Source organism: Miscanthus floridulus, chromosome 4, assembly GCF_019320115.1.
Source record: "Miscanthus floridulus cultivar M001 chromosome 4, ASM1932011v1, whole genome shotgun sequence".
Lineage (NCBI taxonomy): Eukaryota > Viridiplantae > Streptophyta > Magnoliopsida > Poales > Poaceae > Miscanthus > Miscanthus floridulus.
Genome location: NC_089583.1, coordinates 55,850,432 through 55,864,817, shown reverse-complemented (window position 1 = coordinate 55,864,817; position 14,386 = coordinate 55,850,432). Strand labels below are relative to the sequence as shown.

At 47.3% G+C, this 14,386-nt stretch overlaps 1 protein-coding gene and 1 long non-coding RNA gene across 6 annotated transcripts in view; both read right to left on the bottom strand.

Annotated features, from left to right (window-relative positions):
- Positions 1–3,340: 3,340 nt before the first annotated feature.
- On the bottom strand, positions 3,341–4,188 carry LOC136551518 (uncharacterized). Its single transcript, XR_010782593.1, has 3 exons — positions 3,891–4,188; positions 3,636–3,819; positions 3,341–3,544 (listed from the first exon to the last, which is right to left on the bottom strand). It is a non-coding gene; the product is annotated as an uncharacterized lncRNA (long non-coding RNA).
- Positions 4,189–4,421: 233 nt separating this feature from the next.
- Positions 4,422–14,386, bottom strand: part of LOC136549712 (E3 ubiquitin-protein ligase UPL1-like) — a 33,748-nt gene continuing 23,783 nt past the window's right edge. For 3 of the 5 annotated variants that reach the window (XM_066541093.1, XM_066541097.1, XM_066541096.1), the window contains one exon: positions 4,422–4,789. The gene's annotated coding sequence lies outside the window, so the exon portion shown is untranslated. Of the gene's footprint in view, positions 4,790–12,844; positions 12,957–14,386 lie in introns of all 5 variants that reach the window. The other 2 variants (XM_066541094.1, XM_066541095.1) reach the window with 2 other exon arrangements.

The window sequence follows — 14,386 nt, the reverse complement described above, 5'->3', positions numbered from 1 at the left end:
GAGGGCTTGTCGGTGTGGGACCCACGGGATACCCCGTACGAAAGGGAGAACTAGTCTAACTAGGACTCTTCTCCTATAATCTTAGTAGTAGTATTACTCTGTAATCCTACTAGGAACTCTTATTGTAAACTGACTAGGGCTCTGGCCTCCTGACTATATAAAGGAGGGCATGGCTTCTTGGATCGGGAGTTTAGAGGATAATTGTACAACACAACACTGGACAATCAATCCAACACAAAGGCTAACGCCGAATTGGATGTAAGGCTATTACTCGATCAAAGATCGAGGGTCCGAACCAGGATAAATCGACTGTCTCTTGTGTTTACCGTCGAGTTCTGCATACGCCAAAGCCTGAACATACTGCCCCAGGGACCCCCGTGGCAGGCTATCAGGTGGTCAAACATTGACACTTGAGCCTTATTTATTTACTAATAGTCTCAATTCACGAGTTTGGTGTACCAATGTTAGATACTTTACTGGTAAAATATATTAGATACTTTTCTCTTATCAACTTTTTTTATGGCCACTGAATTTTTGGCTTGCTAATTTTTTTATTACACTATATGGTAATCAGATGTTTAGCATCAAGCCTTTGCACCTCTAGACCTCGCTCGCTGAATTGGTGTTCCCGTAACAGCAACACCAAGCCAAGTCACTAAGTTATCTCTGCACTGCAAAATGCATGTAGATTGATCTTTGTTCATTTTTGAACAATCTGATGTAGGCAGGCAAGAAAAGAATGATGATTTCTCACTGAAGTTAAACCTTGAAAAGGAGGGATTTCTCACTGAACTTGCCTTGAATTGTTGCAATTTATTGCCATGGCTTACATTTATAAACTCTAGAGGATGAGTCAATGGTTGGCATTGATACACTGATGCTTGATGCAAAGCACAATCACCTACCATGTTATTGAGCTTAATATAATGATATTGTAACTAAAGTAACTTTTTATGTCTTGGCATGGCCATGTTGAGTCCAGGTTATAAATATGAAGCTCAGATAATTTTACTGGCAAAAATAGAAAGATGACAAGCAGTTCAGTTTTTAGGTTATACATATAAAGCTCAGATAATTTTACTGGCAAAAATAGGAAGATGACAATCAGTTCAGTTTTATGGGAATGTGACAATTCATAGACATTGTTTTCTTAAAAAAATTATGGTCCTCTCTCTTCAATTGGATTAGTGATGATGTAAAAAAAAGTTAAAAACCAACAATGTCTCTCCATCACATGTTTTCTTAAAAAACAAAGTGAATAGTCAACAAAAATGTGGCAGGGCATTGCTTATGTGTTACTTATCTGAGTCAATAAAAATTTGGAAAGGTCTATATAGTAGAGTCGGTGAGCTTGCGACGCCGTGCTCTTCATGACCGTGTTAATTTTATGAACTTTGCTTTTTGGATTGATGTCATTTTAATGTGGGTATTTAACTTCACAGTATTGTTATCTTATTGTGCAATCTGTGTATTTTTAATATAAAAATTTAGTTGTTCCGTAACAACGCACGAGCACACTATATGTCCCGCATTTTTTGGAACGTTTATCAAGGTTGGTCATCCGGTTTATGTACTGCAATCACTATCTTCTTAGGCTTTAGCCAGATTCATGGCTATACATTTATGCAAAAATTGCTCCACAAGAAACTAACAAACGTATGTATATCCAACAGACATCGTACTAATTTAGATGCATGTGGTTGTCTGTCTAGACTTGCTCCTGCTCTCGTGAAATGAACTTTGCTTTTTGGCATTGATTATGCCTTTGTCTGATTATTTACTCAGTTAATGAGTGTACATTTATCTATCATAGGTTATTATTTTTTCAGTTAATGAGTGTACATTTGTCTATCATAGGTTTGCTCAAAAGAAATAAAAAAAAGATCTTGTTCTCATGTTCACTTGAATGGTTGAGCTGATGTTCAATTTAACAAATACCGTACTTGATAAACCGCTATGGTCGACAGATCCTCAACACCAAGCTACAAAGTATTTTCTTCGCTAGAGTCCTACTCACCATCTTTGCAGAAGACACATAATTTGGCTAGGTACCTAGCATATCTCTCTTTTTTATTTGCATGCGGGCAGGGATGGAAAAATATTGATTGTTTTAGTTTCGCATGGAGATAGGAAAAGATGCAGCTTGAGATGAAGGCATCAGGCGTTCCCAATCTAGGTGATCGTGAGTGACGTGCGTATAGTCTTTAAGTCATTATTTTGTTTCTTTTTATTTTTTTCAATTTAGCTTGATTTGTTCTGTTGATTATGTTAATGGTACTGTGTGCATTCATTTATTCATTGCTTGGGTGCTCCACGGAGGTCGTGTTCTGCCGAGTTGGAGTCGACAGCGTATGGACACTGCTCAACACCAAACTAGAGTTCTTCGTGGGGTCCATCGTCCACTATCAAGAAAGTTCTTGGCGATCGACTGCACTGGAGAAATCTCCGTCTGCAACAACAACGCCGTTGGCGCTACTCCAACCGCGATGCTACTGCCATCGCTGTCGCCACCTGCGGGGCTCTGCCACCGTAGCTACCTAGAATCAAACAGTGAGCTGCACATTGTGGGTGTCATGGTGAGCACGTTCCACGAGACACAGAGCTTCACCTACAGCAGTGCGATCTACAAGTGCAACCTCCACGACCGTACGCCGAAGTGGTCCAGGGTGAGGGACATCGGTGATCAGACACTGTTCGTGTCTAAATATTTCCATAAAAGCTTCAGTGGAACAAGTGTATCCAAGTACAAGGAGAACAAAATCTACATGTCTAAGCTATTGTATGGGGATCCATACGACTTAGTCCATTGACTAGAAATCGTTGATATTGCTACCGGCGCATCCGAAGTGAAGCCCGTCTAGGAAAAGATGCAGGGTTCCGAGGCTCTAGGTTGGATTCGACCCAATCTCTGGAAGCTTTAGAGTTTGTTAAATTTATAAATTTTGCTTTTTGGATTAAATGTCACTTTAACGTTGGTATTTAATTTTTACAGTATTGTTATCTTATCGTGCGATCCGTATGTTTTTAGTATAAAATATTAGCTATCGCGTAGCAACGTACGGGCACGCTACCTATTTCCTACAAACTTCCAAAACATATGTAACATGCACGTTCTGAACATATATCTAACTACCTTCGGGTCGCCGCATTTTCATCGCCTCCGCACGCGATGGTGTGTGATTCATACTAGTATAATACGTTGTGGGATATTAGGGGGCGAAGAAGATAAAATTGTTTGTTTTTATGGTGGTTTGAGGCATGAAATATAGGATATTGTTTATTATAATGACTTTTATACTATCAAACGTTTGTTCCAGCTTGCTATGCTTGCAGAAAAAAAAAATTACATGGATGTCAGTAAAGGATCCGAAACAACTTTGGTGACAACCTCACAAATCAGGTATTAGCCGGGGCGGAGCAAGTGATAGATCAAGCATTTGTGAAGGTGGACACTGCGATGAGCAAGCAACAGCCGCCTCCACCAGTGCAATAGTGTCACCACCAACTCCCACACCCACCTGGGGGTCTGGTAAAATTGTAAACCCTGCTGAAATTAGACAATGTGAGAGAGAGAGAGAGAGCGCGCGCTGCAAACGGTAAAGAAGTGTGATTTAAATTGAAAACTACACAAGTACCTGAATTGGAAGGTTGGTGGGACCATCATAGGGAGTCGGCCAACCACCCCTATGGGCCTAGCAGGGTTAATAGTGTATTTTGGAATTATTAAACTACAAACGGTTGGGTTGTCGATGGTAAATATTGCCATGGAGTCTGCATTTTTGTTTGCTTTCAGACGTTCTTGGACAGTTGGTTCTTCAACTATTAACTTGCAAATAGTTAGTGCTAAAGCTTAAGTCTTCTTGTATTAAATGGATGTTGGTAACTCTCACCTGAAGGGGAAGTGCTGAGAGGCATCTACTGGGGCCAAGGGTTCCAAACAAGCAGGACAATAATCTTGCCAGCAAAAACAAGCTCCTAGCAATGTTACCAAACAGCTTGCCAAGAAATCTTGCTCATCCTGACAAAACTGCCAAACAAGCCTCTTGCCACAGCTAACCTTTAATAAGGAATTTTGCTCATCCAAGCAAGGCAAGATGCGTAGAACCAAGCAGACCCTAACCCTTGTACGGATTAATTTTAAATATATAGGAAATCCGGCTTCAGCAGCTGAAGCTCCTTTAGAAAGTTGGGTAATGTAGGTAATACTGCAGTAAAATATGATGAGTTTAGTAAAAATAGAAGAACAAATTCATACAGTTATTTTGTATTTCTAGGCTTAATTCATTCCTTTGCGTCAGGCTAGGAAATTTCATCTATGAGGTTTTATCGAGTCTACCCAAGAATTTCAAATTCACGTCTCTACTCTAACCGAAGAAATGATAAGTTAAATCATGGCCAAAATCCAAAAATGTGATTCAAACTTAACGGAATTAGTAACCTTTCCCACCAAAGAAAATACAGAGGAATTGCTGAACATTTTTGCTCATGAGAGCCACGATAAGAACCATTGCTTCACCAGAAGGCTTATTTATTTGCAAAAATTACACTGGTCTCCAGAATCGGAGGAAGCAGTACAAAAATCACCAGATCTGGTATAACATAGCAGTAAACGAATTTACATTCAACCTTTTAACTAGGAGGCAAAGGAAGCTAGTTATATCAGCACTCTTGCCGCAGAGCTCTACTACTGTACCCACCCGATCGACATCAAATTCACCATGAGCATTAAGATCCTTTCACCGATCTATGTTATGCATAGCATTGTGACCATCCCAATTGCCTTCAAAATCTGCAAAAAATAACCAGCAATTACACATGGAAATATCAAACTGAAGAAACAATATATTTTTCAATTGTAAATTTTCAACCACTGCAAATACAAGCTCAGATACAAAATGCTAAAGTACATGTTCCACCCAGAAGCTTAAAACTATCAATTAGCATGACACCGCAACTTCCAGGGCTGCTATCACAAATGAAAAATTAAGCTAGCATTAACATGAATAGTGCGGTCAACATTTTAGGTCTGACCCATGTAAGATGCAGATTGCCCCCTAGGTTTACAAAATGAAAAGGTTCGACGACTCATTTTAATATCTTAATATCAACAGATTTAAAATAGGTGTGGCATTCGAGGATTATGTCCATTATGCCAATGAAGTTGCTCTTGTTATTTCATAACAGCATGCAGAAGATATCTTGCAATGCTATGTTTTAACTATGGAAAACAAATGCTGATAGTTCCCCAAAACAGGTCGAAAAAGTATAACTGGGAAAATTTCAGATGGCAACAAGTACAAACCATTGTACCAAAAGGAATGGCTGGTTACTCGTGTATAGATTATACTCCCACCATTCCATATCTATAGTGTAAAGGAGCGAAGGAATTGAAACTAGTCTCACCCAAATATTTCCTACCCACCTTAATTCTTGTCACTCAAATCTACTTTAAACTTCAACGCATCTAACTCTTCCACACTGATCTGACAAGTGGACTCGATCGGAAACTCTTTACATTTACAACTTGTTTGTCTCTTACATTGGCTTCCCACGCCTGTTTTTTCCCACCGAAAGAAATTTTACCTGCCTGCTGTACACGTCTCCCTTCCCGATCCACCCTCTCTGCCGCCTGTGCACACACGACTCCCCTCCTCTCATGCGGTTCTCTCTTCCTCGATCACGGATGCATATCCTTCCTTCTATCTCCCCTTGCTTTTCTTTCTTTCCCTCGGATAACTGCTCACTCCATCCCATCTTCCTGCACTCCGGCATCGCCGCTCCCCTAAGACGTCCCCTCCTCTCGTGTGGTTCTCTCTTCGAGCACGACAGATCCAGCGGGGCCAGGGGACGAAGCGAGCGTCGTGTGGCCCTGAGCACACCTCGGGGCAGAGGAGAGGATGGCCTGACGGCTCCACGGCCAGAGTGCGTGCGTGCGGCAGCGATCAAAGCCCTTATGCGCGGAGACACCGGCGGTGCCGAGCGCAATGCACAGCATGGCAGCGGCGGCCATGGATCTGATGCGCGCAGCGGCGTCTGCTGCTACCCGAGCGTGCGCGGCGGCCGGAGATTAGCACAGTGGCAGCACTTATGCGCGTGGTGCAGGCGCGACGGTCGCATCTCAGATGGTGGCGGCCAATCTCATGGCTGCTCATTGAGATATGGTTTGGGGATTCTTCTTCTTCTTTTTTAATGATTTGCATCTCAGGTTTCGTGTTAGTCCGATCCCCTTCCTGTGTGCTGTACTCCCCGTATCCAAACTAATGGATCAACTAATCATACTTGAGGTTTCTTTAATTTGGGGATTTGAATCTTACTTAAGAGAACACGAAAATGGATCTCAAATAAGCCGATTGCTAATTGTTTCTTGATTCGGCAACAACCTTAGATATAATCTCATCTCATTGTTAAAAGTATGGACCAATTGATTTAGGCAAGAAAACTCAACTTAATCATGTTTAAAAATTAATCTAATTCTTAGGAGGTAAAGCTAGACATCTTTATGCATGAAAAAAGGAACTGAAACATGCATTCTCTACTGTGCGCCCGTGCGCTACGGCGACCACTACTATTCCTGAAACACACCAAATGGTATGTTATTTAGGCTTTAAGTTTCAGACATGATTTTGACGGAAATGGCAATGAGGGAAGTACAAAAATTTCGATGGCGGTGAGAGAAGAGGTAAAATTTCCAATGGCACTGAGGGAATTGGCTCGAAATAAAATGTACTACCAACTCATGTCTCTTTTGTGAATGGCAAGATTGAGTTCGCCTCTATTACTGTAAGGTAGCCGTTTAACTGTATTGACTATGGTGACTGAGTGAACTACCTGCTTTTTTTGCTGACAAAATAAGCGCGACTACGTTTCAATTCCATTTTAGCTTCAGTCACTCGTTCATATATGGCCAATCGTTTATTTTAACCCTATGAATATACATGATCATTTTGGTGTTGGCTGCAAATTAGATCGCCACACCATCATATCCAGCTTGTTGAGAACAGTACATATGTACGTGCTAGAAAGGTAGACTTCATGCATGGTTTCTTTTCTATTCTTTAATGGCCCTTTTTCATTTCGGAGTATTTCTGTTAGCTTGTTTCGTTCAACAAAATTGGGATGCACTATTTTGTTCATGATCATTTCAATCAAGATCAATCTTGTATAAATTCTTTTGTGGTCTATCCATTTGCAGGTTTCTCACAGTGCAAACTAAAGGCTTTGGTGTTATCCAGTTGTTTTAAAGATCAAATAATGTGGAGCTTATGTGGGCACTTATTTTTCAAAAAAAAACATGCAGGACCAGAATCTTCCCCGCGTAAATGTTTCTCCTACATCTCTTGGAAGATAGATTAGAGGATCCTATGTGAGCAAAGATTTAGCCAGCTTATAAAGTAGTGTTTATATTTGGATGTATTGTTAGAAAAGCAGGCTCCAATTTGGATGCTGATAGGACTTGATGCCCTACCGGCGTTACTGCGTAGGTTATAGGGGTGGAAGAGGGGAGGACGTGGTCTGTACTCTCGACGCCGGCGGGGGGCCGTGGCGGCTGCTGCTGCAACCCTAGAACTCTCGTGGTGCCACAGTAGCGACGCACTGTTCACGCGCGACAACAGCAGGAGGCGGCTAGGGTTAGGAAATCCCGGCTCCCTTCAGGAAGCCGGAAACAACTCTGTTTCTGCTTAATCCAATCTCAAAGTCTTTACAAGTATTTATACTTCTCTCTAATAATAATTTCTCTAATAATAATAGGAATAAATAAAATAACTATGGGCTTTTAGGCCCCTAGGCCCCCCCTGGCCGGCAGCCCCTAGCCAGTCATGGGCCTACGCCTTGTATAATGGGTGCCTGCCGGTCACAACATCTCTCCCCGCCGGCGCAAACAGCTCGTCCTCGAGCTGGAAGTCGGGGTAGAGGGTGCGGAACTCGTCGACAGAATCCCATGTTGCCTCCTCGGAGAAGCCACGCCACTGGATGAGTACGTGCCAGGCACCCCGGCGTTGTTGAGCCCGGAGCACCTTGGCAGGAGCTGGCAGTAGCCGACCGTCCAGGGTCGGCTCAAGGACGCCCAGCGCTGCTGGCGAGTCCCCTTTGTGGCGCTTGAGCAAGCCCACGTGGAAGACATCATGTAAACGAGCACCCTCCGGGAGCTGCAGACGGTACGCCACCCGGCCAATGCGTTCCAGGACGCGGAAGGGCCCTACGTAGCAGGGGACCGAGCTTGCCTTTGGCGCCCGGCTCGAGGGACTGCGCCGTGCGATGCAGCAACCGCAGCCAGACCCAATCACCCACTTGGAACTCCACATCGCGATGCCCTGCATCATAATACCTCTTGGACAGCTGCTGGGCCTGCAAAAGACGTTGGCGAACCTCTGCCAGGACCTCATCCCGGGATCGTAGACGAGCATCAGCAGCCTCCGTACACGCCGTCCCTGGCGTGTAGGGCAACATTGGCGGAGGAGGCCGACCGTAGAAGACCTCGAAGGGAGTGGCGCGCAGGGCGGTGTGGAAGGAGGTATTATAGCAATACTCCGCCCACGAGAGCCAGTCCACCCATGCACGCGGGCGATCACCCGTCACACAACGCAAGTACATGGCGATGACCTTGTTGACCACCTCAGATTGGCCATCCGTCTGCGGGTGGAACGCCGTACTCATGCGGAGTTTAACGCCGGCCATCCGAAAGAGATCCTGCCACACGTGCCCGGTAAACACGGGGTCCCGATCACTGACAATGGACAGCGGGAACCCATGAAGGCGGACAATGCCGTCGAAGAAGGCCTGGGCGACGGTCGTGGCGGTGTAGGGGTGGCCGAGCGCGATGAAGTGGGCGTACTTGGAGAAGCGATCCACCACGGTGAGAATGACAGACTTGCCACCGACCTTGGGCAGCCCCTCGATGAAGTCCATCGAGATGTCGGCCCACACTTGGGACGGCACCTCGAGGGGCTGCAGCAGCCCCGCCGGTTGCAACGTCTCCGTCCTATTCTTCTGGCAGGTGGTGCAAGAACGCACCCAATCTTGAACCAACACGCGATCCCGTGGAATGTAGAAATCGGCGCGGAGGCGATGGAGGGTCTTCTGGACTCCCTCATGGCCAGCCGAATGCGCCAGGAGGAGCACCTGGTGGCGCAGGTCCCCATGGTACAAAGATGCGGGACCCATGGAGAAGGAGCCCGTCGTCGAGGTGCCACGGCTCCGAGAGCTCGCCGGCCCAGAGCTGCTGGAGGAGCTACTGGCCATCGGGCGCGATCGCTGTTGCCCGCCTGATGTCATCCAGGAGGGCAAAGGTCGGCCTGGACAGGGCATGAACAGCCACAGTCTCCCCCTCCATGGTGGCCGTGGCCCCCTCCTCTGCATCCCGGCGAGACAGAGCGTCCGCCACGGTGTTCAGACGCCCCTGGGCGGTACTCCACAGAGAAGTCGAAGCCGAAGAGCTTGCTGATCCATTGGTGCTGCGGAACGGTAGATAGGCGCTGATCAAGCAAAAATTTGAGACTATAGTGGTCAGTACGAACCATAAAATGATGCCCCCACAAGTATGGACGCCAATGGTGCACTGCCTGCACCAGGCCGATCAGCTCCCGCTCATACGCTGCAAGCTTCAAGTGCCGGGCAGCAAAGGGCCTGCTGAAGTAGGCGAGGGGTCCCGCGCCCTGATGTAGGACAGCACCGAACCCCGCACCCGACGCGTCGCAGTCGACGACAAAGGTCGTGGCGAAAGTCCGGCATCTGGAGAACGGGCCCTGTGGTCAAGGCGCTCTTGAGCGCCTTGAATGCTGCTGCTGCGTCGTCGTCCCATGCAAACGTGTCTCGCCGTAAGAGACGCGTGAGTGGTGCTGCGATGAGGCCGAAGTCCCGGATGAACTTCCGGTAGTAGCCCACGAGGCCCAAGAAGCCGCGGAGGCCCCGGGCGGAGTGTGGCGTCGACCATGCCGCAACAGCGGCGACCTTGTCGACGTCCATGGCGACGCCACCCTCGGAGATCACATGGCCTAGATAGGCCACCGATGTCGCCCCAAATGAGCACTTGGAGCGCTTCAGGTGAAGATGATGTGCCCGCAGCGCATTGAGGACGATGTTGACTTGCTGCAGGTGCTCAGCCCATGAAGAGCTGTAGATCAAAATATCGTCGAAAAATACCAGCACGAACCTCCGTAGGTAGGGTCGGAGCACATCGTTCATCAAGGCCTGGAAAGTTGCTGGGGCGTTGGAGAGCCCAAACGGCATCACCAAGAACTCGTAGTGGTCGTGATGCATGCGGAAGGTAGTCTTGTCGATGTCGTCGGAATGCATCCGCACCTGATGATACCCAGAGCGCAGATCGAGCTTGGTGAAGAAGCGAGCGCCATGGAGCTCGTCAAGCAGCTCATCCACCACCGGAATCGGGAACTTCTCCTTGGAAGTCTTGGCGTTGAGGGCGCGGTAGTCGATGTAGAAGCGCCAAGACTTGTCCGCCTTCCGTACCAACAAGACGGGTGCAGAGAACGGAGAGGTGCACACTGTCGTTCCAGCTCGTCCTTCTGCAGCTGGGGGTAGCGGTACGGGCGCACCGCGACCGAGGCGGTGCCGGGCAACAGGTGGATGCGGTGGTCGTACGGGCGCACCGGTGGGAGCCCTGTGGACTCGTCGAAGACGGCGCTCTGCTGCTGCAGCAGCAAGTCCATCAACTGCTGCTGGGCCTCGGCGGAGAGTGCAGCGAGGTGCTGCTGTGGGACCGCCGTGTCGTGGCTGCGCACGCCCTGCCAAAGGACGCGTCTGCCCTCCGTATCGCTGCCGTCGACATATGTTCCGATTCAACAGATTCGTTTTCCTCCAGCTTGTAGAACTTCGGGGGGTGGCGCCCATGATCACCCCCCTACTCGCCGCCTTGATTAGCACCCGTAGGGAAGCTGTCGATGGTTGGAGAGGCGATGGAGTGCGGCAGGAGGCTACTGCCATGGAGGACCGTGCCATCGACACCTCCATAGAGGGTGCCTGCTGCGAACGGCCCACCGTGAGCGACGACAGCGCCGACGGTATGAACGCCCGCGGTGTCGCCGTGGAGTAGATTGGCTCTGTCGTGGAACTGAGCGACGGAGGAAAACAAATCTGGTGAATCGGAACATATGTCGACGGCAGCAATACGGAGGCCGGCGGCGAGGGCAGTGCCGCGCTGGGCATCCCGTAGGGGTACGAGATGGCCGGGTAGGATGCGGTTGATGACGACGGCGGAGGGGGTGGTGGCGGCTTGTGTGGGCAGCGGCAGCGTGATGGTCAGCTGTCCCTGGAGGAGCGCCCGCAGCGTTTCCTGGACCTCCCGCATGCAGTGGCTGAGGTCCACGATTGCCGCCGTTGTCTGCTCCGGCGAGAATACCGGGGCCGGCGTAGCCACCGATCCTAGCGGCAGCGACGGGGTCACCACCACGCCTGAAGTTGCGGGAGGCGCTGTGGTGGAGAGCGGCGCGGCGGAGATCGCCGGCGAAGGCGTGGACGTGGAGGCAGCAGGGAAGGCCATGATCGGCAAGGTCTCTGATACCAGGCTGATAGGACTTGATGCCCTACCGGCATTACTACGTAGGTTATAGGGGTGGAAGAGGAGACGACGTGGTGTGTACTCTCGACGCCGGCGAGGGGCCGTGGCGGCGAGAGCGCGGCAGCTGCTGATGCAACCCTAGAACTCTCGTGGTGCTACAGTAGCGACGGCACTGTTCACGCACGACAACGGTAGTTGGCGGTTAGGGTTAGGAAATCCCGGCTCCCTTCAAGAAGCCGAAAACAACTCTGTTTCTGCTTAATCCAATCTCAAAGTCTTTACAAGTATTTATACTTCTCTCTAATAATAATTTCTCTAATAATAATAGGAATAAATAAAATAACTATGGGCTTTTAGGCCCCTAGGCCCCCCTGGCCCGCTAGTCATGGGCCTACGCCTTGTATAATGGGTGCCGGTCATAACAGATGCATTGTTAGAAAGCAGGCTCAAAAGATGCCACTGAAATGATTATTCATGTAGTATAAATGATGTATGTATGTTCCTTTTTGGTTGTGACTTATTAATTGATGGTCCTTAATAATCTAAGTAACAACATTGCTTTTAGCATAAGTTTTAGCTAAAGAAAATGAAGGGCGGGCCTGGTGCAAGCGGTAGAATCTTACCGCCTGTGACCGGAAGGTCCCGGATTCTAGTCGCGGTCTCCTCGCATTGCACAGGCGAGGGTAAGGCTTGCCACTAACACCCTTCCCCAGACCCCGTACAGAGCGGGAGCTCTCTGCACTGGGTACGCCCTTTTTAGCTAAAGAAAATAAATATTTTTGTCAAGGTACATGGTGTATCTTATTGTACTTGTACTATATATGAAAATAAATACCAATTAAGTTATTGTGACCTCTTGAAATCCTCTCACCGAAGTTGTCGTCAATCCTGTTTATTAGCTGTTTAGTTATTTTTTTATTTTCAAAAAATAATTTAATAAATATTGTGTACTGAATCCCTTGTGATGAATTTTTTTTAGACACGTGTTGACACGCACGTGCATATTCACTAGTTATAGGAAACAGGATACAATTTGAGAGAGAATAGCAATAAACTATTTATCTCATTTGTGTAGATTATAGTAGCATCACCAACATCAAAATAGTAACCTAGAATAGCACAATCATTGATATCCACTATTTTTTGGGTTGCCAGTGAGGGGATCCTTGGTGCCACCAGAATTTAAATCCAACTAGGGAGAGTGACAGCAAGAAATATGTTAATTCTTTCGCCTATTTCTAATACCACAGACATGTTACGAAGCAACCAACTGCTAAATTAGGGCTTCCAAATTCAAAATACACCAAAGCCAAAAGGTCAGGGGTGAGCAACCTTACGAGGTCACGAGGAGCTCCTGGAGGGTCATAGCACCAGTCATGCACCACAAACTGCCCACCTCAGCCATCTTGTATAAGAGGTTCTGAACATCTGGGTGAGTTCCTTCCTGTGCTTCCAGAAGGATGATCAGGGAATTAAGTCCTTTCCTAACTGCATTATATATTCTCTAATGGAATGGTGACCAGACTAGCGTTAGATTGTTTTTCATCTATTTGTTTCATGAGACGTGATACAACCCCATCAGTGTATAAAATAGGACTGTTGTTCAGGAAGCACGTAAGTTATACCAATTGATTGTATTCAAAATACTCCCTGCAGTCCGGTTCCTAGGCGTTTGGGAGTTTTGGCAAAAGTCCAGTAAGTTTGGCATACAGGGTTTTCAATGAGCCTTAAAAGACTAATAATTAATTAGGGTCATGGCAGCCTAAGCATCTTTTACATGGCCATGTAGTTAAGCCTCCTGTTGGGCTGTAAACCGTGCCCTAGTAGTAATTTCAGTACAACTGCATACATGCGTGCATGCAGGCCAGGAAACGAATCCAATACAAGGCTGCCATGTGGCATGTAGAGGCCCATATGAGATCAGCCTCCGACGCTGGTTTAATATGATTCCTCGGCCTCCTCACACTCCTTGGTATCTGGAATTTGAGCTTGGCGCCTTACAAACTAGACTGGAGGAAGTTAGAGGTGGAAGATATGCATTGAAGACCGTGCAAAATCAAATTTGTCAAGTATTTGTGAACGGAGTGAGTAGATTCACTAGGTCAATAAACGAACCCTATTACCTTACCATAAACTCTCCGTAAACCCACCAAGTCTGACCTGTTACCTCTTATTAACAGGGTGGCTGATAATCTTCCTGGATGGAAAGCATCACTTATGAATAAGGCCGGTCGTTTGGTCTCAGTATGGGTGATACTCACTGCTATCCCGATCTATCTTATGGTTGCCATGGATTTACCAAAATTGGTGTTAAAAGCCATTGATAGAAAAGACAAGGCTTCTTGTGGAAGGGCGGCTAATGGGGGTAACTGTCTAGTCTCATGGGAAAAGGATCAACGCCCAATTCAGTTTGGGGGGCTAGGCATTCATAACCTTGAAACTTTGGGCTGGTCACTCCGTATCAGATGGCTGTGGGCACAAAAGCTTGATGAGGAACATCTTTGGGCAGGTTTACCAGTGCAAGTCCCACGTATTGCAGAGCATTGCTCCCAACCTGATCAAGATCATTCCCAAGAGAGCCTTGAAACAACGTACAGTGGCACAAGCTTTACAGAACAGAAGTTGGGTGGCTGACACCAAGGGGGCCTTGACAATTGAAGTTTGTTGGAATACTTGCAACTCTGGGACATGATTGACAATTTTGCTCTTCAACAGGACACTTCCGATCAGCACCAATGGAGACTTACACGATCAGGCTCTTTAGCAAATCAGGCTATGTGGCATTTTTCACAGGGACCATCAAATTTGCACCTTGGAAGCGAATCTGGAAATCTCGGGCCCCTCTTCATTGCAAATTCTTCGTCTGGCTCGCGG